At 36.8% G+C, this 16,659-nt stretch overlaps 1 protein-coding gene across 1 annotated transcript in view; it reads right to left on the bottom strand.

Moving 5' to 3' along the window:
• The window catches only part of FCHO2 (FCH and mu domain containing endocytic adaptor 2), a 139,590-nt gene that overhangs the window by 106,570 nt on the left and 16,361 nt on the right, over positions 1 to 16,659 (bottom strand). The gene's annotated exons all lie outside the window — the stretch shown is intronic.

Raw genomic sequence — 16,659 nt, 5'->3', positions numbered from 1 at the left:
AAGGAAAACTCTACACTTTAATAAAGTTTACAATTTATTATACATATACACACATTAAACACACATGCACACATTGTATAATCACTCAAATAAGTATATTAAATGAAATTAAGTCTGAAATTTTAAGAAATAACATGCAGCCTAATTTAGAAAAGATAACCATGTATCTTTTTAAATACATCACCAAATCCCATTTCAATTCCCTTAATACGCACTAAGGGATTCCTGATTATGTAACAAAGAGTCCCTGTTTTAAAACAACTAAATCCTGGGACACCTTGGTGGCCCAGTTGGTTGAGTGCCTGACTCGATGTCAGCTCAGGTGGGATGGAGCCCCGGGTTAGGCTCCGTGCTGAGTGCAGAGATTCTCTCTCCCTCTCTCTATCCCTCTGCCCCTGTCCCCTGCTCACAATCTCTCTCTCTCCCTAAAATGAATAAATTTTAAAAATTAAAAATTAAAAAATAAATAACTAAACTTGACTTCTGGGTCAAGATAGCCTATTACTAACCACATAACCATTCAATACCACAAAATACTTTATAATCACTAACATAAATCTTTCAGTAAACTTAAACAACTTGAGAGGTGAGAAATTTTAAAATTTTAATAAAAGAGTAGTAACACTCATTGGCTAGTCCTCTACTAATGGGAAATTAGCAGAACCAGACCACTAAACAATCCTAGAAAACCTTTACTGCCATTTAATCCAATAAATGCTAAATTAGCAAGTCACAGCAAAGAAAACATTAGAAATACCAATTTTATAGATGAAACAAAAGACTCAATAAACTTAGCTCAACAGCTCTCTTTACAATTAGTTTTTATTTTGCTCCAGTGAAAATAAAATAATAAAGAACTGACTATATTTGTTGGAAATAGAAAGCAATACAGTAAGCAAGAATTACACAATATGAAACCTAATTTTTTTACAGCTCACTGAAAACAGGAAACTGGAATTCCTGTTATACTGAAATGATCCCTACCAAAGTTGTAAACTAATACAGAAAGTAATTATTTTGCCACATATACAATAAAATGTCCTATTTATAATGAGATAATATAAACAATACACTCAGGACGCCTGGGTGGCTCAGTTGGTTAGGCGTCCAACTTTGGCTCAAGTCATGATATGGTTTGTGAGTTCGAACCCCAGGTCGGGCTCTGTGCTGACAGCTTGAAGCCTGGAACCCGCTTCAGATACTGTCTCCCTCTCTTTCTGCCCTTCTCCCACTTGCACTCTGTCTCTCTCTCTCAAAAACAAACATTAAAAAAATTAATTATAAAAAAATAAAAAACAATATACTCAACATTTTGAACATCAATTTCTTTACACAAGTAAGAATATAACATAAAACCATCGTCTTTAATGAATCCAAAGATACCCATTTGGTTTCTATAATTTTTTATGTTTAACATAAAGAAAAAAGTTATTATCTAACTTTGGCTTTTTACTTTCCATGGGTTTTTCATGCAAATTTATTCTAACCAAAAGAAGAATATTCTCTGACATAACCATTATCCCTAGTTTATGGCAAGCAAAAATAACATCATCATGCAGATTAGTAAGTACAATTACAGACAAAATAATGAAGGACCTGAATCCTCAAAGGGATTCATTTGATTACTTGAATGCATAAATTACACATAATTACCTATCCACCAACTTCCAAAATATAGTCATGAACTCTAAAAACAAAATGAAACTTAAATTCTAAAACCATAAAATCAAAAGTCTGAAGCTCTCATGCCCCAAAGTTCTCAATAGACATCTACTACTTCTCATTTGCATATAAATCTAACAAGTCAGGTTACCTGGGATCCCAGTATGTGTTATGCATATGCATTATCATATTCAAATTGGAAGTGAATTAGGAGTAAAAGGCTATTCAAACAGACACACAGACTATTAGAAATACTCTACCAGTTGGGAGAGAGCCAAAGCATAAGAGACTCTTAAAAACAGAACAAACTGAGGGTTGGGAGGTGGGAGGGAGGAGAGGGTAGCTGATGGGTATTGAAGAGGGCATCTTTTGGGATGAGCACTGCGTGTTGTATGGAAACCAATTTGACAATAAACTTCATATATTAAAAATAAATAAATAAACAAAGAAATACTCTACCAGGATTACAAGTTAAAAAAAAAAAAAAACAACTTTTTTTTAAAAGAGATAAGAAACTGGACACCATCTAGTAACTGGGGCAACAAGGTCCTGAGCGTTTTGCCTCACTGTGACAGTATTTTTTTATGTTTATTTATTTATTTTTGAGAGAGAGAAAGGTAAGAGAGTGGCAGAGAGAAAGCGAGACAGAATCCCAGCGCACAGCCTGACACAGGGCTCAAACCCACGAACTGTGAGACCACGACCTGAGCCAAAACCAAGAGTCACTTAACTAGAAGTCACTTCACCAAGGATGTTTAACTGACTACGCCACCCAGGCACCCCTCACTGTTATAGTATTATAAACATTTAGGAATCAAGTAAAGGTTAAATTACATTTGGAAATTTGGGTTTTAATCAAAAAGTCCTTTAAAGAGTAAGCTCTTTTTTGGGAACTTCAGATATCCAAATAGCCTACTAGTTAAAAATCCTAATAGAGGAAATTATGAATATTAATCTATTTAATATACAATACAATATTAATACAGTATCAATAATATACCTTAAGAAACAGTACTAACTACTCCATCCCTCAGGTCTTCACTTGGAAAGACAAGGAAAATTCATTCTAATAAGGATGTGATACAGAAGAACCCTGCCTCAAAATGCACTAACAACTAAATATAAACATATATTCACATATAATGAATATGCATAAACACATGATTACAAATCCATTTGTCATTTCTTCTTATTTTCAGATTTTTCATTTATTGAGGTCAGAAAACATGAGTCTAACTCCAGGCACTATTCATTAACAATTTCACAAACCTATTAACACAAATATTTATTACTCATGAACTTTAGCACAAACTAAGCAAAAATTTTACTACTTCAAATGGCGCTAGTGTGTAGGGTGATCTCTCTCACTCCACACACACACACTTAAATACAAATACACCTTTTTTCTAAAAAAAAAAAAAAAAAAAAAATTTCAAAGTGTCTGACAAAGAACCCAAATTGTATTGTCCCTTGCCAAAAACTTACTTTACAGCTTTGATAACAGATGACTAAATAAATACTAAATACATAGACATTTATATGTCAAAAAATACAGCAGAAGACAAGAACCCTGGAGCTGAGGTCTAGGCCCATTTGGCTTCAGTGTCTTCACCTGCACAAAACACTGAAAATTCTGGTGAAACGGGGAGAGACCACTCTTGAAAAAGATAATTGTAACTCATTGTAATTCTGCCACCATTTAAGATCACCCCAATTTTTTTTAACCAGAAGTACCTCCACACAGGTTCTGTAATTTTATATTAGTCACCAACGTTTTTAGTAGATGGCTCTAATTCAAAGAAAAGTAAAATAAGAAGTATTTCTGAACTGCATATCCATTTTATCACCTTAGACCTTGAAGTGGATATGTTCTTCTCATTTTCAACACAAAATTTTTTTTCTTAACAAAATCTGTTAACTCAAGCAAGCAGAACTGGCTTTTCCTTGACTACAAATACATGAATGTACAAATAATTTGACAAAAGACTTTTATTATCAAATAGAATTATGTCTAAAGATGTCTTCTTACCTTCAATATTTTACTAAAACCGTAAATATTCATGCCCTTTGATTCAGCAATCCCACTTTTAGAAATCTATACTACAGAAACACACACACACACAAAGATACATGTGGAAGAATATTTACTAAAGTACTATTTATAATAGTGAAAAATGGAAAAAACTCAAAAGACATCCATTAATATTACTGGTTACGTAGGGGCACCTGGGTGGCCCAGTCAGCTAAGAGTCCGACTCTCGACTTTGGCTCAGGTCATGATCTCACAGTTCACAAGATCAAGCACCGCATCAGGCTCTGTGCTGACAGCATAGAGCCTGCTTGGGATTGTCTCTCTCCCTCTCTCTCTGCCTCTCCTCACTCGTGCATGCTCACTCTCTCTCTCTCTCTGGCAAAATGAATAAAACTTAAAAGATATAAAACTGGTTAAGTAGATGACAGTATATCCTACAATAAAATACAGTATTTTTTAAAAGACTACAGTAAAAAAAAAATTGCAGATTTTTAAAATTCTTAAAACGGACAGATACACTGTCAATGGAAAAAAGCAAGACACAATTACCATGACAGCCCAAAATAACCTAATGTAAGGAACAACTTAAATGCCCAGCAACCAGTGAGTAAAAAGACAAAATAAGGTATATCCATACAACGGAATATAATTCAGCAATAAAAGAAACAAACAATGATGCATGTGACTTTATGAATACTATAATCATCTTAAAGAAATCAGACACGAGACCATAAATTGTATGACTCCATTTATATGAAATGTCTAGAATAAGCAAATCTGCTGAGATAGAAAGTAGATTTAGTGAGTTGTTGGGAAGGGGAGGTTGTGAAGTAGGAGGTGAAAAGAGGTACAGGTTTTCTTTGTGATGTAATGAAAACGGTTTAAAATTGACTGTGATGAGGACTACATGTCAAAAAGCACTGAACTGTACACTTTAAATAAGTGAACTATACAGTAAATAAAATATATCACAATAAAGCTATCAAAAAGCTTAGGCAAATATTTTTATCCATTTCAATCAAATTCTTGCAGAGAAATTTTCAGTATTAAGTGACAAAAGCAACTATTAACACTATTACTGGTACAAGGAAGACAATTCTTTTGAATATTTACGCTAAGATAGGATCTTTTTTAATCTGCTGGTCTCAATGCACTTTACAAAGAGGTGTCACATTCATAAAAGTCTAATGACTGTGCCCTGGGGCAAACAAAATCTTGTTATAATCTGGTATAAACAAGTGTTAAAAACCTTTGAATTAATTCTTAACATGAAGAAGAAGGAAAAAAGTTTTATTACCCTTTGAAGATGTTTAGTCCAGAGTCATACAAGTCCTTTAAGAAACCACAAACTTCTGGGGAACCTAGGTGACTCAATCGGTTTAGCTTCAGACTCTTGACTTCGGCTCACGGCATGATCTCACAGTTCCTGGGTTTGAGCCCCACGTCAGGCTCTGTACCGACAGCTGGGGCCTGGAGCCTGCCTGAGATTGTGTCTCCCTCTTTGTCTGCCCCTCCCCTGCTCATGCTCTGTCTTCCTCTCTCTCTCTCTCTCTCTCTCTCTCTCTCTCTCTCAAAAACAAATAAATAAACATTAAAAAAAAAAAGAAAGAAAAGAGAAAGAAAACACAAACTTCTGGGGTGCCTGGGTGGCTCAGTGGGTTGAGTGACCAACTCTTGATTTTGGCTCAGGTCATGATCTCACAGTGGGTTTGAGCCCCATACTGGGATCTGCACTTACACTGTGGAGCCTGTTTGGATTCTCTCTCTTCCTCTCTCTCTCTGCCCCTCCCCAACTCATGCTCTCTTTCTTTCTTTCTCTCTCAAAATAAGTTAACTTAAAAAAACAAAAAAGAAAACAAAAACCACAAATTTCTCAGAACCTATTGTCTCTTCTTACCACTCTGACTACAGTTAACAGTTTATCAGTCCAGATTCCTTTTCCCATACATATAGTAACATGTTACTTTTTTTTTAAGTTTATTTATTTTGAGAGAAAGAGAGAAAGAGTATGGCGGGGGGGCGGGGTGGGGGGGGAGAAAGACAGACAGAATCCCTAGCAGACCCTGACACGGGGCTTGATCTCATGAACCATGAAATCACAACCTGAGCAGAAATCAAGAATCAGATGCTTAACTGACTGAGCCACCCAGGGGCCCCATGTTACTTTTTAACATGAAAATGAGATCACATTATGCATAGTTTTGCACTTAAGGTCACCAAGTCACTGGAAATATTTAGGTTTTTTTCTAGTCTAATTTAGAATCTACAAGTGAGACATACTTGAAATTTCAAGTTAGAAAGTCTGAATACGTCATCAAACCTACTTTGGAAACTCAAAGACATCTTTTTCTGGTTGACTTTATAACATCACTTTATACTTTAAAACTTTTTTAAGGAGATATGAAATACAATCTAACATCTTTCCACTTGAAGAAAAAATAGAACTGTTAATGTACCTGGGTTTTTAAGATCCATGAACAGCAATAGTGGAAAAGTACAAAGCTATATAAGTCCTATAGATTTTAGCTAATGGTTTGAAACTTCTCTTTCAAAGACCTTTTAAGAGCAACAGTAAATTAAAAACTAAAAACAAAAAAACTGGATTATCTCTCACTTTTGATGACTCCAAGATCTGGAAAACAGGCAGAAGATGGGGTGCCTGAGTGGCTCAGTCAGTTGAGCATCCGACTTCAGCTCAGGTCATGGTCTCGCAGTTGAGTTTGAGCCTCGCATCGGGCTCTGTGCTAACAAACAGCTCAGAGCCTGGAGCCTGCTTCGGATTCTGTATCTCTCTCTCTCCCTCTCCCCTGCTCATGCTCTGCCTCTCTCTATCTCTCAAAAATAAATAAATGTTAAAAAAAATTTTTTTGAAAAAAAAACAGGTAGAAGATAGTGTATAGTGTATAATCAGGCTATTGATTAAAAAGCCGATTTTACCTAGTTCCTTTTTATTAAAAAAAAAAAAAAATTGGAAGGGGATGAAAGGGTCAGGAGGTGCTATCATGTGAATAGCAAATAACAGGCCTAACCTTCCTCTCAACCTCAAACCGCTTCAAAAGTAATAAATAAATATCATCACTTCCTACCACTCTACATTTTCCTTTTGCACTAGCTCTTATGTAAGCAGTTTTTCTATAAGTAAATAGCACATTTAACCACAAGTTACAAACTCTTTTAGTCAACCTTCTATTTATACATTGAAATTTTCACACATGATCATCAGACCTATTCTACAGAACTACTGGCAAGATGTTTTTAAAGCAGAAAACAGTGATTAAAGATGTAAAATGAGCACTGCTCAGCAGTCAGAGCAGGCAGGTACAAAAGTCACTCAAACACATCTGTTGGTTGGCTGAAGGAAATAAATCTTATTATATTAAAAAAATTATTTTCTAACTCCTCAGATACTCCCTAAACTTTTCAATTATAATTCACCTTTTCCAGTTAGTTAAATCCTTAAAGCCATCTAATAGATATTATAGGGATTCAACAAAAATAACAAAAGCAAACAGTTTTGAGGTAATTTTTTTAGAATTTTCAAATTCTCTGTAATATTCTTTAAAGAATGTAATTTTAATTACCCTCAACATGAAAAAATAAAACAATTTCAGGTTTCTCAAAAACTCTTCAATCTGTGCATTCGAAGGCATTCTTAAAATGACATCTCTCGTTCATGTTGTTAAATCTTCAGTCCTCATAATTCATAAATGAAAAAAAAACTGAAAAATAACTTAAATATTCAAAGTGGGAGTAGTTTTAAAAATTATCTATGCATTCCATGAAAACCTATGAAAGTCACCGCAAAGTATTTTCAAAGAATACTTAATCGTATGAGAAAAATACTTGATACTTGTTTTCATTTGAAAACACCAAGCTACAGAACAATACAGCAGAACCTATTGTGAATGGTATATATGTATATATATGTATATACACATATGTGTATATATACACATATATATATATATGTATATATATATATATACACACATATATATGTATATATATATTTTTTTTAGATTTATTTTTGAGACAGTGCAAGCAAGGAAGGGGTGGGCGGCGGGGGGTGGGGAACAGAAGATCTGAAGTGGGCTCTGTGCTAACAGCAGTGAGCCCGATGTGAGGCTCAAACTCATGAGCTGGGAGATCATAGCCTGAGCCAAATGAAGTCTGAAACTCAATCGACTGAGCCACCCAGGCACCCAATGAATGTTGTATTTGGAAAGAAAATCTTAGAGGATACAGGGAACAGCGATACATAATTTTAATTTTCTTCTGTATTCTGTGTCCTACCTATCCCATAATAATGGTCATATAATTAAAAAGGAAAACTATCTTCACTGGTTCTTGTTTCAACCAAATAAAAATTAACACTTAGTAGTTTTAAGATCCAGCATCACCAATTTGCTTTACATATACTGTACCTTCCTATCTTTTCCCTGAAGTCAAGCAAATATGCTTGTCATATCTTTCATAACTTTTACTTCTGCAGTTCCATCAAGGAGCATGTGCCTGACAGAACTGATGGACTTGTATGCCTCAACTTCAACACACAGTTCACTAATCATTTCTCAATTTAATCCTCTCAATCTGGCTATCCCAGCAATATTCTTTAGCGACTTTACCAATAGATACCATTTTAGGCCTCAGTTGCTGTTGTACTGTTTCTGTATGCCCCCCCCCCCCAATCTGACCAATTTATGCTTATCTGGTGACCAAACTGCTACTAACATTCTTCCAACTCTAGTATTCTTTCATTTTTCCACACTAAAGTGAAAACCAAACTTTTATTCCCTTTAAGTCTCCATGGCACCATATTCCTATACGGATTTTTTAGGGTGCTTCTGTTAAATGTTTTAGAATTGTGAAACTAGGATGGATAATCTCAAGAAAAAGAACTCAAAAACTACTTCCACGGGTTTATGCTAACCAAATATGCATGATGATAAAAAAAACATACCTGTTCTCCCATGCTTTCGCCTAAACAAGTAGTTCTGAAAGGATTAGAGCATTTAGGATTTAGTGTGCAGTGTTAGAAAAGAATCCAGACAGCAAAATTTTATCCTTTCCATGTCAATGTTCTAAAATCTTTCCCCTGAACGGAACTTATACAGACTAAATCAGTAAATTTCTCACTTTCAAATTTCTCCAACAATTAAGGCAAAAATACAGACCACCACTGCACCCCCTAAAATTCTAAGTGCCTCACAATAAAATTTAATGTCATCTATAATACTATGATTTTATAATGTCTACCTGTCAGGTCTACTTAAACCAAGTTAGATGAATCTCTATTTTACATGTTCATAGCTTGTTGCAGCTGAAAACAATTTGGGCATGGCTAACTGGCTAACAATTATACAATAACACATTTTAACTTAGTGTATGTAATTTGCTTGTGTATATACAGAGATCATCTCTGGAAAGCAACAGAAGAAATTGGTTAACAGTGACTGCCTTTGTGGAGATCTTGCTGGCTGGGAAAAAAGAAATTTTATACTGTATTCCTTTTGGTATCTTTTGAAAATTTACTGAACCATGTAAATTTTGCAAATCTGTTAACTAATCTATACATAAATATGCATACACATACACTTCTTAAATTTCAGTATATCACCAAATGGAATCATATCCCAAGGAGATATCACAAATTACAGTATTTGGAAATTTCAAGTAATAAAAACAAAGTCTTTATTCTGGGTTTCTACAATCACCTCAACTAATTTTCAAAAACATATATGCTTAAATTTGCATATGGATATAACCCACCAAAATACGTGTGTGGGCACATGTATAGTTGGTAGTCTCTCATCTAGGATACTAAATTTAAATAATCAAGCAAAAATGTAACGTTTTGCATTTCAAAGTCCTATGAATAGCAATTCCAGGTTTTTAAAAAACATTTTAATCCTTCTAGTTTATCCATGTAATGACAGATCAAATTTTGGATGTATAATTAAGCACTCCAATTTTATTTAAAAGTAAAGCATGACAATACCAGGGAAATCAAGAGATAAACGGAATGAGACTTCTGTACTGGTTAAATAATGAAAGAAATAAGGACAAGAAATACTTCAAAATAAAAACACCCAAGATAATTATTTCATTCTTGATGTGCTGACTGGAAATAATCTTTGCAAAGGGTCACCTAACTAAAAACGTTAGTTCATTACAATGTGATATATGCTACAGGATACTTGACGTCTTTGGGAGAATGCTTCATATTTTACAGAAATTAGGAATGTTACGCAAAATGAGGTTTATAAAGATTTAAATCAGGTTTTGTTTAATTTTTCCCCTTAAATAATTATCACTAATGAAATCCATCCTTAAAAAAAAATTTCAGGGGGTTAGTACCCAAAATATACAAAAAACTTATACAACTCACTACCCAAAAACAATCAATTAAAAAATGAGAAGACATGAACAGACATTTCTCCAGTAGACATACAGATGGCCACAGACACGTAAAAAAAAAAAATGCTCAACATCACTCATCATTAGAGAAATGCAAATCAGAACCACAATGAGATATCTTATACCAGTCAGAATGCTAAAATCAAAAACATAAGAAACAAGAAGTGTTGACAAAGATGTGGAGAATGAGGAACACTCAGGCACTATTGATGGGAATGCAACCTGGTGGAGCCACTACGGAAAACACTATGGAGATTCCTCAAAAAATTAAAATTAGGATTACCATATAATCCAGTAATTCCACTACTGGGTATTAACTCAAAGAATATAAAAAACCTAACTCAAAAAGACGCATGCACCCCAATGCTTATCACAGCATTATATTTTTAAGTTTACTTATTTTGAGAGAGAGAGCACATGTGCACGCATGCAGGAGCAGGACAGAGGCAGAGAGAGAGGGACAGAGACAATCCCAAGCAGGCTCCAAACTGTCAACACAGAGCCTGAGGTGAGGCTCAAGCTCATGAACCATGAAACCATGACCTGAGCCTAAATCAAGAGTTGGACACTTAACCACCTGAGCCCCGCAGCAATATTTACAATAGCCAAAATATGGAAAGAACCCAAAGGTCCATCTATATAGATGAGTAGACAAAGAAGAGTAGCATACACACACACATACACACACACACACACACACACACACACACACAGGAATATTACTCAGCCATAAAAAAGAATGAAATCTTGCCACTTGCAACAACATGGATAGAGCTAGGGAGTATAATGCTAAATGAAATAACTCAGAGAAAGACAAGTACCATATGATTTCACTCATACGTGGAATTCAAGAAACAAAACAAGAGACAAGCCAAAAACAGACCCGTAATTATAGAAAATGAACTGATGGTTACCACAGGAGAGGCAGGTGGAAGGATGGGTGAAACAGGTGAAGGGGATTAAAGAGTACGGTTACCATGATGAGTACTGAGTAATGTATAGGACTCGTTTTTTAAAATTATTTTTTAATGTTTATTTATTTTTGAGAGAGAGAGAGACAAAGACAGAGCATGAGAGGGGTATGGACAGAGAGACGGAGACAGAGAATCTAAAGCAGGTTCTAGGCTCTAAGCTGTCAACCCAGAACCCAATTCAGGGCTCAAACTCACAACCTGTGAGATCATGACCTGAGCTGAAGTTGGATGTTTAATGGACTGAGCCACCAGGAACCCCTGTAGAGAACTGTTGAATCACTACACTGTACACCTGAAACTAAAAAACACTGTATGCCAATTATACTGGAATTTAAAAAAAAAATTAAAAATTTAAATCCTGAATTAAATAATCTGGGTTTATATAAAAATATAAAACCATTTTAATTACTATAGAGCAATCAATGGTGACATAGACTATCTCAAAAGTATTATAAATTTTACTCTTACTCTGAAAAAGCAGTGTACATAAACACTTCCTCACTATAATATTTGCAATAACTCTTTAAACTGACATTATCTTTTGAAGGGTTAACAACTGTTTTTATATATTAAGGCAATGGTGTGGATTTCTGCTATCAAAACTAATTTTGTTATCCAATTTTAATGGAAAAGAAAAACATTTTCAACTTGATTATCAAAGGCACTATACCTCGTGGCAAAAAATGACTAATCAGCAACAAAACACCTGTTCTGTAGGAACTTTTAAATACATTTTCTCTTCAAAGTAAAAAATTAAGTAATCCGTAATGTAGGATACAGTTTTAGTTAAGAAAAACTACACTTTAAAGAAAAAGGCAGGATGTGCTGCTTTCGAAAGGGCTTGAAAATAGTTTGAATGATTCAACCTTTCCTCTAACAAATGCCACAACAAAAAGGTTTGTCTTTTTCTTTGCAGGGAAAACAATAATTTATAGGTTGTTTGATTAGAAACTTAAAAATTCAGAGTTTCCCATTACCTCACTTTGACAAGTTTCATTTATTCTGACAGTGCCACTTTAAATACTAGGGGAGAAAAGTGAAATTAATATTACAATTTCTCTATTTTAAGAAATTATAAATGGTCCTAAAATATGTACATTTTTGAGTTGTCTTAGACAACTATCAAATTCTCAGAAGTGATTTAGTTCCTGTTCCTAGTCTTGCCCAGTTCATTTAGTCCTCCTTTGGAGCTTTTTAAAGTTCCAGTTTAGAGCTTTCAGCCCCAATTCCAGGCTTGAAAGTAAAATAAAATGCAATCTTTTTTTACTATTTGTATTCAACAGTGGAAGTGAAGGCAAAGACAAAACCATAAATTAAACTAGGAATTCTGTCTAAATTTCATATATCCAAATTTATTCCTGTCCCTTCCTTATGAGGGACAAACAGGGGCACCCAAAAACCAATACAAAGAATGTTCACAGAAAGCATTATTCTTAATAGCCAAAAACATCAGACAAGGCTATGTTCAAAGCTCAATTAACAGAAAAAAAAAATAACTTTAAAATGTTAATGTACAATTTGCAGCAAACTATAATTTTTTTTTTAAATCTTAATGAACAATTTGGAATTAAGTCAGCAAGCTTCAAGAACACATTCACCTATCAAAAACCATGCAAAACATTCAAGAATGTCCAATTTTAAATGATCCTCACAATAGTTTTATAAATTGCCACTGTAAAACCTAAAGTCTAAAATTGACAGGTTATACATATCAACTAAAATTAAATAACTAATTAATTAAATTGATAGGCTAAACCTAAAATTCATGAAAAAACACAAAGGACCCAGAATAGGCAGAAAAATCTTGATAAAGACCAAAGCTGGAAGACTCTCACTTCTTGATTCTAAACTTGCTGCAAAGCTATAATAATCAAAACAGTGTAGAACTAGTATAAGGATGGACAATGGAATACAAGTGAAAGTCAAGAAATAAACCCATACTCCTATGGTCAACTGATTTTTGACAAGGGAGCCACGACTATTTAACTAAAAGAGAAGAGCCTTTCAACAAATGGCACTGGGACTAGATATCCACAGGCAAAAGAATGAAGCTGAACCTCCTTCTGACACCACACACAAAAACTGACCTCAAATGGATCACAGGCCTAAATGTAAGAGCTAAAACTATAAAACTCATAGAAGAAAACATTCGTGTATACACTCTTTGTGACTGTGGGTTAGGAAAAACTTCTTAAATAAAACAATAAAAGCATAAATGATTACGAATAAATTAAGCTGGACTTCATCAAAATTAAAAACTTCAATGCTTCAAAGGGTAGTATCAAGCTACCTCACACCAGATGGAACGGCGATTATCAAAAACACAAGACACAAAAAGTGTTGGCAAGGACATGGAGAAAAAGGAACAGTCGCATACTGTTGGTGGGAATGTGTATTTGTGTGCAGCCACTGTGGAAACACTATTCGTCAAAAAATGAAAAAAACAAATACCATACAATCCAGTAATTCCACCTCTGGGTGCATACCTGAGAAAATGAAAACATGAATTCAAAAAGATATATGAACTCCCATGTTTACTCCAGCATGATTTATAATAGCCAAGATATGGAAGGAACCCAAGTGTCCATCCATAGATGAATAAAGAAAATGTGGTATGTATACACAATGGACTATTACTCAGCCATTAAAAAAGAATGAAATCTTGCCATTTGTGATATGGATGGATCTAAGGTACATTATGCTAAGTGAAACAAGTCAGACAAACACAAATACCATATGATTTCACTTATATGTGGAATCTAAAAACAACTGAACAAAAAGAAACAGAAAACACTGGTAAATCCAGAGGAAAAACTGGTGGTAGCCAGAAAAGAGGGGGGTGGGAGATAGGTGAAATAGATGATTAAGAGGTACAAACTTACAGTTAAAGAGTAAGTCACAGAGGATGAAAAATACACCTTAGGTAATCTAACAATAATACTGCAACAATGTAAGACAGTAAGAGCACTTACACTGGTGAGCATTTCATAATACATGTAATTATCAAATACTGTACACCTGAAACTAATATGTCAACTATACTTCAATTAAAAATAATTTTTAAAAACAAATAAATACATGTTTAAAACAGGCACCTTCAAGAAAATGAAGAAGACAGCCCACAAAATAGAAAAGATTAACAAAATCATCTATCTGATAAAAGACTAACCACAATATAAAAAGAACTCTTACAACTCAATGATAAAAACACAAATAACCGAATCTAAAAACGGGCGGTGAGTCAACGGATACTCCTCCAAATAAAATATATAAATAAGCACATGAATAGATGTTCAACATTATTAGCCACCAGAGAATTGGAAATCAAAACCACAATGAGATACTACTTCACACCCATCCACTATAATAAAAAAAAGACCGCATTCCCCAGCATGTAGAAAAACTGGAACATCAGACACTGGGACTGTAAAACGTGCACCCACTTTGGAGAACAGGTTGGCAATTCCTCAAAATGTTAAAGAGTAACAATATGACCCAGCAATTCTATTCCCAAAAGAAATAAAGACCTATTTCCACACAAAAACTTGTACCAAAAAATAGCAGTATTATTCAAAATAGCAAAAAAAAAAAGTGGAAACAACCAAACGTCCATCACTGATGAACAGATAAAATGTGGTATATACATACAATGGAACGTGTGGCCATAAAGTCGAATTAAGTGCTGATACATGCTATACCATGGATGAACTTTGGAAACATGCTTAGGAAAGAAGCCAGTCACACAGAACAACACATATGATCCCATTTATATAACATGTCCAAAAGAGACACATCTACAGAGGTAGAAATTTATAGATTAATAAGTTGCCTAGGGCTAAGTTAGGGGGGAAAGAGGTAATGACTGCTAATGGATACAGGGATTCTTTCTCAGGTGATGAAATTGTTCTAAACTGATGGTGATGTAACTGGACATATGAAAACCCCTGAATTGTACACTTAAATGAGTGCACTGTATATATAGTATGTGCATTGTAACTTAATGCTTTTTTTTAAAGAAAACCCTGTCTAGTGTTTATATCACTTGCAGAAAACAAGAAATATTCAAAACAAATAACTCTGAACTGATTTGATTACTAAGTCTATGTGAGACACTTAAAAATAAGAATTTAAGACACACCTCCTAGTCACTGAAAGATTATTCCTTTAGATACTCACAAATTTTAACTAAAATGGAACTGTAGTATTTGCAAATGTTAGGACATAAAATGAAATTCACCCAAGATACCTGAGTAAACATGTTACTTTCCTGTACACGGCCGAACTGCACTTCCCATTACAACAAACAATAACTGCAGAAAAACACTCCACACGGAGCCAGGGAAGTCATTCTCAAAGAACCACCTAATAATACTGAGTTAAGAGGAGGGGTGTGGAAAGAATGAGGAAGGGGAAAGAGCACAGGGCACAAGGGGAAGTCTTTCGTGCACTTAAGCCCAAGGAATTCAGTTACATTAAATTCAACTTTTATACGCTTTGTGAACAGGCCCAGAGGCAAAGTCCTGGGCGCAGACCAAAGAGCCGAGCTGCGAGGCCGAGAGGAAGTGCTGATCCAGGCCAAGCCCGCAAAGGATTTCGCATGGAAATGGTGGGGGGCAAAAGGGCTAAGATGGGGGCTGCGGTGCGGGAAGGAAGCGAGCACCCCCCACCGCCCGGCTCGGGCTGGCGCTCGCCGGCAGCGCGCATCGGGAGGCGGCCGCGCCACGGGCCCGGCGTCCGCGTCCGAGCGGCGGGGCGCGCCCGGCGCCCAGAGCCTCCGGCGGGGCTGGGTCCCGTCTCCCGCCCCATCCGGCGCTTTGTCCCAGAGCGGGCGGCGAGCGGCCCCTTGGCGCCCCCACCGTGGGTTGAGGGGCCGCGCTGACAGTCCTCGCCCCCGCAAGCGCTGGGAGCCTGTGAGACCCGGCGTCCGGCGGCCCGTCGCCCGCCTGGCTTCATCCAGGCGGGACCCAGCCGGCGGCGGTACGAGGACGCTAGCCCTTCCCGCGAAGCCTTAGCCGCCACCGCCGCCACCACCGCCGCCGCCGCCGCAGCCGCCGCCCGGAGCGCACACAGGCCGACGTCAGGCGCAGAAAGCCTCACACCCCAAAACGCACACTATTTCCAACCTCCCTCTCTTACCCAAAAATTCTCGACGAAATGCGCCATGACCATCCTGCCGCCACCGCGCCGGGTTCCGCGTCCGCGTCCGCCCGCCGCTGTGTAAACACGGGCCCGGCCCCCACGGCGCCCCCGCCTTTCCCCGCCGCCGCCGCCGCCGCCGCCTTCTTCCCGGAGACCGGCCCGCACCCTCCAGGGCGCATGCGCCACCTAGCGGCTGCGTCGCGGGCGAGCTCTTGAATGCCACCGCCTTGGTTGCGCATGCGCCCCGCGTCCCATTCCTGGGATTTGGTCACCTTCCTTTTTATCCCGCGCGAGCGCGGGCTGGGCCAAATTGAGTATTCTCTTGGGAATGGTGGAGAACCGGGTTCTTGAGGAGTCACCTGGGAGACTGCCCGCACCCTTTGCGGTACAATAGGTACTGGCCCAGGAACGGAGCGAAGAAATGAGCTGGCCAAT

This window comes from Panthera uncia, assembly GCF_023721935.1.
Source record: "Panthera uncia isolate 11264 chromosome A1 unlocalized genomic scaffold, Puncia_PCG_1.0 HiC_scaffold_17, whole genome shotgun sequence".
NCBI classification, from domain to species: Eukaryota; Metazoa; Chordata; class Mammalia; order Carnivora; family Felidae; genus Panthera; species Panthera uncia.
Note: the sequence above shows the minus strand (reverse complement) of the source record. Positions and strands in the feature narration are given on the sequence as shown.